The sequence below is a fragment of the Balaenoptera physalus genome (assembly GCF_965194825.1).
Source record: "Balaenoptera physalus genome assembly, chromosome: 10".
NCBI lineage: Eukaryota > Metazoa > Chordata > Mammalia > Artiodactyla > Balaenopteridae > Balaenoptera > Balaenoptera physalus.
This window is the reverse complement of record NC_138889.1, coordinates 24,267,778-24,275,609: the sequence shown is the minus strand read 5'-3', so window position 1 is coordinate 24,275,609 and position 7,832 is coordinate 24,267,778.

Below are 7,832 nucleotides of genomic sequence, written 5' to 3'. Positions count from 1 at the left end.
TAACTGAGACTGTGTCTTAGCATTCTTCTTTGTTAAAGGAGATAACAAGGCTAAAATTTTTTTTTTAATCAGTCGTCATTTTTATACACATCAGTGTATACATGTGAATCCCAATCGCCCAATTCAGCACACCACCATCCCCACCCCACCGTGGTTTTTCCCGCTTGGTGTCCATACGTTTGTTCTCTACATCTGTGTCTCAATGTCTGCCCTGCAAACCGGTTCATCTGTACCATTTTTCTAGGTTCCACATACATGCGTTAATATACGATATTTGTTTTTCTCTTTCTGACTTACTTCACTCTGTATGACAGTCTCTAGATCCATCCACGTCTCAACAAATGACTCAATTTCGTTCCTTTTTATGGCTGAGTAATATTCCATCGTATATATGTACCACAACTTCTTTATCCATTCGTCTGTCGATGGGCATTTAGGTTGCTTCCATGACCTGGTTATTGTAAATAGTGCTGCAGTGAACATTGGGGTGCATGTGTCTTTTTGAATTACAGTTTTCTCTGGGTATATGCCCAGTAGTGGGATTGCTGGATCATATGGTAATTCTATTTTTAGTTTTTTAAGGAACCTCCATATTGTTCTCCATAGTGGCTATATCAATTTACATTCCCACCAACAGGGCAAGAGTGTTGCATTTTCCCCACACCCTCTCCAGCATTTGTTGTTTGTAGATTTTCTGATGATGCCCATTCTAACTGGTGTGAGGTGATAGCTCACTGTAGTTTTGATTTGCATTTCTCTACTAATTAGTGATGTTGAGCAGCTTTTCATGTGCTTCTTGGCCATCTATATGTCTTCTTTGGAGAAATGTCTATTTAGGTTTTCTGCCCATTTTTGGATTGGGTTGTTTGTTTCTTTAATATTGAGCTGCATGTGCTGTTTATCTATTTTGGAGATTAATCCTTTGTCCGTTGATTCATTTGCAAATATTTTCTCCCATTCTGAGGGTTGTCTTTTCGTCTTGTTTATGGTTTCCTTTGCTGTGCAAAAGCTTTGAAGTTTCATTAGGTCCCATTTGTTTATTTTTGTTTTTATTTCCATTACTCTAGGAGGTGGATCAAAAAAGATCTTGCTGTGATTTATGTCAAAGAGTGTTCTTCCTATGTTTTCCTCTAAGAGTTTTATAGTGTCTGGTCTTACATTTAGGTCTCGAATCCATTTTGAGTTTATTTTTGTGTATGGTGTTAAGGAGTATTCTAATTTCATTCTTTTACATGTAGCTGTCCAGTTTTCCCAGCACCACTTATTGAAGAGACTGTCTTTTCTCCATTGTATATCTTTGCCTCCATTGTCATAGATTAGTTGACCATAGGTGTGTGGGTTTATCTCTGGGCTTTCTATCTTGTTCCATTGATCTATATTTCTGTTTTTGTGCCAGTACCATATTGTCTTGATTACTGTAGCTTTGTAGTATAGTGTGAAGTCAGGGAGTCTGATGCCTCCAGCTCCGTTGTTTTCCCTCAAGACTGCTTTGGCTCTTCGGGGTCTTTTGTGTCTCCATACAAATTTTAAGATGATTTGTTCTAGTTCCGTAAAATATGCTATTGGTAATTTGATAGGGATTGCATTGAATCTGTAGATTGCTTTGGGTAGTATAGTCATTTTCACAATATTGATTCCTCCAATCCAAGAACATGGTATATCTCTCCATCTGTTGGTATCATCTTTAATTTCTTTCATCAGTGTCTTATAGTTTTCTGCATACAGGTCTTTTGTGTCCCTAGGTAGGTTTATTCCTAGGTATTTTATTCTTTTTGTTGCAGTGGTAAATGGGAGTGTTTCCATAATTTCTCTTTCAGATTTTTCATCATTAGTGTATAGGAATGCAAGAGATTTCTGTGCATTAATTTTGTATCCTGCAACTTTACCAAATTCATTGATTAGCTCTAGTAGTTTTCTGGTGGCATTTTTAGGATTCTCTACGTATAGTATCATGTCATCTGCAAACAGTGATAGTTTTACTTCTTCTTTTCCAATTTGTATTCCTTTTATTTCTTTTTCTTCTCTGATTGCCGTGGCTAGGACTTCCAAAACTATGTTGAATAATAGTGGTGAGAGTGGACATCCTTGTCTCGTTCCTGATCTTAGAGGAAATGCTTTCAGTTTTTCACCATTGAGAATGATGTTTGCTGTGGGTTTGTCGTATATGGCAAACTTTCTGGAGAGTTTTTATCATAAATGGGTGTTGAATTTTATCAAAAGGTTTTTCTGCATCTATTGAGATGATCATGTGGTTTTTATTCTTCAAGTTGTTAATATGGTGTATCACATTGATTGATTTCCATATATTGAAGAATCCTTGCATCCCTGGGATAAATCCCACTTGATCATGGTGTATGATCCTTTTAATGTGTTGTTGGATTCTGTTTGCTAGTAGTTTGTTGAGGATTTTTGCATCTATGTTCATCAGTGATATTGGTCTGCAATTTTCTTTTTGTGTAGTATCTTTGTCTGGTTTTGGTATCAGGGTGATGGTGGCCTCATAGAATGAGTTTGGGTGTGTTCCTTCCTCTGCAATTTTTTTGGAAGAGTCTGAGAAGGATGGGTGTTAGCTCTTCTCTAAATGTTTGATAGAATTCACCTGTGAAGCCATTTGGTCCTGGACCCTTGTTTGTTGGAAGATTTTTAATCACAGTTTCAATTTCATTACTTGTGATTGGTCTGTTCATATTTTCTGTTTCTTCTGGTTCAGTCTTGGAAGGTTATACCTTTCTAAGAATTTGTCCATTCTTCCAGGTTGTCCATTTTATTGGCATAGAGTTGCTAGTAGTAGTCTCTTAAGATGCTTTGTATTTCTGCGGTGTCTGTTGTAACTTCTCCTTTTTCATTTCTAATTTTATTGATTTGGGTCCTCTCCCTCTTTTTCTTGATGAGTCTGTCTAATGGTTTATCAATTTTGTTTATCTTCTCAAAGAACCAACTTTTAGTTTTTTTGATCTTTGCTATTGTTTTCTTTGTTTCTATTTCATTTAGTTCCACTCTGATCTTTATGATTTCTTTCCTTCTGCTAACTTTGGGTTTTGTTTGTTCTTCTTTCTCTAGTTCCTTTAGGTGTAAGGTGAGATTGTTTCCTTGAGATGTTTCTTGTTTCTTGAGGTAGGCTTGTAGAGCTATAAACTTCCCTCTTAGAACTGCTTTTGCTGCATCCCATAGGTTTTGGATCGTCGTGTTTTCATTGTCATTTGTCTCTAGGTATTTTTTGATTTCCTCTTTGATTTCTTCAGTGATCTCTTGGTTATTTAGTAATGTATTGTTTAGCCTCCATGTGTTTGTGTTTTTTACGTTTTTTTCCCTGTAATTGACTTCTAATCTCATAGCGTTGTGGTCAGAAAAGATGCTTGATATGATTTCAATTTTCTTAAATTTACTGAGGCTTGATTTGTGACCCAAGATGTGATCTATCCTGCAGAATGTTCCGTGCGCACTTGAGAAGAAAGTGTAATCTTCTGGTTTTGGATGGCATGTCCTATAAATATCAATTAAATCTATCTGGTCTATTGTGTCATTTAAACCTTGTGTTTCCTTATTAATTTTCTGTCTGGGTGATCTGTCCACTGGTGTAAGTGAGGTGTTAAAGTCCCCCACTATTATTGTGTTACTGTCGATTTCCTCTTTTATACCTGTTAGCAGTTGCCTTATGTATACAGGTGCTCCTATGTTGTGTGCATATATATTTATAATTGTTATATCTTCTTCTTGGATTGATCCCTTGATCATTATGTAGTGTCCTTCCTTGTCTCTTGTAATCTTCTTTATTTTAAAATCTATTTTATCTGATAGGAGTATAGCTGCTCCAGCTTTCTTTTGATTTCCATTTGCATGGAATATCTTTTTCCATCCCCTCGCTTTCAGTCTGTGTGTGTCCCTAGGTCTGAAGTGGGTCTCTTGTAGACAGCATATATATGGATCTTGTCTTTGTATCCATTCAGCAAGCCTGTGTCTTTTGGTTGGAGCATTTAATCCATTCACGTTTAAGGTAATTATTGATATGTATGTTCCTATGACCATTTTCTTAATTGTTTTGGGTTTGTTTTTGTAGGTCCTTTTCTTCTCTTGTGTTTCCCACTTCGAGAAGTTCCTTTAGCATTTGTAGAGCTGGTTTGGTGGTGCTGAATTCTCTTAGCTTTTGCTTGTCTGTAAAGCTTTTGATTTCTCCATCAAATCTGAATGAGATCCTTGCCAGGTAGAGTAATCTTGGTTGTAGGTTCTTCCCTTTCATCACTTTAAGTATATCATGCCACTCCCTTCTGGCTTGTAGAGTTTCTGCTGAGAAATCAGCTGTTAACCTTATGGGAGTTCCCTTGTATGTCATTTGTCATTTTTCCCTTGCTGCTTTCAATAATTTTTCTTCGTCTTTAATTTTTGCCAATTTGATTACTATGTGTCTCGGCGTGTTTCTCCTTGGGTTTATCCTGCATGGGACTCACTGCGCTTCCTGGACTTGGGTGGCTATTTCCTTTCGTATGTTAGGGAAGTTTTCGATTATAATCTCTTCAAATATTTTCTCCTGTCCTTTCTCTCTCTCTTCTCCTTCTGGGACCCCTATAATGTGAATGTTGTTGCGTTTAATGTTGTCCCAGAGGTCTCTTAGGCTGTCTTCATTTCTTTTCATTCTTTTTTCTTCATTCTGTTCCGCAGCAGTGAATTCCACCATTCTGTCTTCCAGGTCACTTATCCGTTCTTCTGCCTCAGTTATTCTGCTATTGATTCCTTCTAGTGTAGTTTTCATTTCAGTTATTGTATTGTTCATCTCTTTGTTTGTTCTTTAATTCTTCTAGGTGTTTGTTAAACATTTCTTGCATCTTCTCGACCTTTGCCTCCATTCTTTTTCCGAGGTCCTGGATCATCTTCACTATCATTATTCTGAATTCTTTTTCTGTAAGGTTGCCTATCTCCACTTCATTGAGTTGTTTTTCTGGGGTTTTATCTTGTTCCTTCATCTGGTATGTAGCCCTCTGCCTTTTCATCTTGTCTATCTTTCTGTGAATGTGGTTTTTTTCCCACAGGCTGCAGGATTATAGTTTTTCTTGCTTCTGCTGTCTGCTCTCTGGTGGTTGAGGCTATCTAAGAGGCTTGATGGGAGGCTCTGGTGGTGGGTAGAGCTGACTGTTGCTGTGGTGGTCAGAGCTCAGTAAAATTTAATCCACTTGACTGTTGATGGGTGGGGCTGGGTTCCCTCCCTGTTGGTTGTTTTGCCTGAGGCAACCCAACACTGGAGCCTACCTGGGCTCTTTGGTGGGGCTAATGACAGACTCTGGGAGGGTTCACACCAAGGAGTACTTCCCAGAACTTCTGCTGCCAATGTCCTTGTCCCCACGGTGAAACAGAGCCACACCCCGCCTTTGCAGGAGACCTTCCAACACTAGCAGGTAGGTCTGGTTCAGTCTCCCCCGGGGTCACTGCTCCTTCCCCTGGGTCCCGATGCGCACACTATTTTGTATGCGCCCTCCAAGAGTGGGGTCTCTGTTTCCCCCAGTCCTGTCGAAGTCCTGCAATCAATTCCCAGTAGGCTTCAAAGTCTGATTCTCTATGAATTCCTCCTCCTGTTGCCGGACCCCCAGGTTGGGAAGCCTGACGTGGGGCTCAGAACCTTCACTCCAGTGGGCGGACTTCTGTGGTATAAGTGTTTGCCAGTCTGTGAGTCACCCACCCACCAGTTATGGGATTTGATTTTACTCTGATTGCGCCCCTCCTACCGTCTCATTGTGGCTTCTCCTTTGTCTTTCGATGAGAGGGTGTTAGAACACATCCCTGGACCCAGGGCAGTACAAAGTGTATTATGGTTAGACCCGAGGACTCAGCAGGCCCGTAACTTTGGTCTGTTCTCTCCTGTCTACCTTCCTACGTCTCCAGCTGTCAAGATTTGACAGTCGAACCAGCAGATATGATGTGTTCAAAGCATTTGCTCCTGATGTCAGATAAGCTCCTTTCCCACATCTAATTTCTCTGTAAAAGCAGAATTGTCGTGTTATTATGTGTACTGTAATAATGCTGCTTAGACTTCTTAGGTTAGAAAACTGGTGGCTTGCCAAAGACCTCCAATATAGAAAATGTCAGTCTCTAGCACTGTCCCATGTGACTTGAGGGGCAAACCTAGATAATACCAGATGGTCACACGCTATCTATTTCATTCCTGCCACAGGATTAGCTGTGGAAGTCGGGAAGTCTGTAGGTTTACAGGTGGGTAGTAAATGCCCTGTTACCTGCTAAAGATGAGTATCCGTGGTTTGCTCTAAGGCAGGGTTTCTCAACCAAGGCATTGACTTTTGGGGCCAGGTAAACCTTTGCTGTGGTGTGTGAGTCCTGTGCATCGTGGAGTGTTTAGCAAGGTCCCGACCTCTACTCACTAGGTGCCCGTAACATTCCCTCTCTCTCCTCCCAGTTGTGACAACCAAAATCACCTTCAGACTTTCCCAGATGTCCCCTGGGGGGCACAATTGCACTCACTGAGAAGCACTGGACTCAAGGCTAGCAATATCATTGAGGTAGACTTGACGTCCTGTTGTAAAATACGTACTCATTCTCCTGTTTTTATTTTGGAAATTAGATGCCACTGTTCATGATCCTTATTCAGATGTCTGTAATGAAGTTGAGTCAGACTACCCACTCACAGGTGGGACACTGAGACAGAGGGAAACAGCCTGTCCAAGTCACATGGTCACATCCCTTGCCTCCTAAGGAAACGTGTCACAAGGGAAAGCAAGCTGCCTCTTGTAATATTGACACGTCTTTTTTTTTTAAAACAAATGTGCCAGTTTTAGAGTTGTTCTTTGCCCTCTAACCTTTTGGAGGGCTTACATAGCCTTCAAGCTTCTAAAGAAACGAACTGGGGCACTCTTTCCCAAGCAGAAAGCAGTTTCACTGGCAGTGTGTGAGAGGCCTTGGGGACTTGGAGGATGAACACTTGTCGCAACAGGGTTTATCCCGATACGCTAGAGTAAGGCTCAGTGCACCACACCGGTGTGATCAGGTGGTGTTTGTCAAATAAGTAGTACTACAGAGAGAATCTTACTTTAGTCAATTTAAAGTTTTGAGATCTCACTATGTTTTTTAAAACAGGTATTAAATACATGCATTTGGTAAAACAGTACAAAAGGCTGTTTGGTACATAGCAGCCAAAGAAAAACAATGTGGCTATTCCGTGCTGAGCTATGCTGTGAGCGTTATCAAATAGATACTGGATTCTGAGGCCTTTGTTCAGGAACAAAAAAGAATATAAAATATCTCATTACCACAACTAAGGAGCTGGCCTGTGGCAACTAAGACCCGGCACAATTAACTGACTAACTAACTAACTAACTGACTATTTTTTAAAATCTCATTAATAGGTATTTAATATGATTTTTAAAAATTTATTTATTTATTTTATTTATTTATTTTTCGCTGCGTTGGCTCTTCCTTGCTGCGTACGTGCTTTCTCCAGTTGCGGTGAGCGGGGGCTACTCTTCATTGCGGTGCGTGGGCTTCTTATTGTGGTGGCTTCTCTTGTTGCGGAGCACGGGCTCTAGGCGCGCGGGCTTCAGTAGTTGGGCCACGAGGACTCAGTAGTTGTGGCTTTTGGGCTCTAGAGCGCAGGCTCAGTAGTTGTGGCGCACGGGCTTCATTGCTCCGCGGCGTGTGGGAACTTCCCGGACCAGGGCTTGAACCCTTGTCCCCTGCATTGGGAGGCGGATTCTTAACCACTGCGCCACCAGGGAAGCCCAGGCTCCAACCTTTTGAAAAATGTGCTCCTTCCACCTTCATGGAGCAGGCGTAGGGGACGGGGAGGATCTAAGAGGTGGCACCGGGCCACAGTCGACCCCCAGTGACAGCTA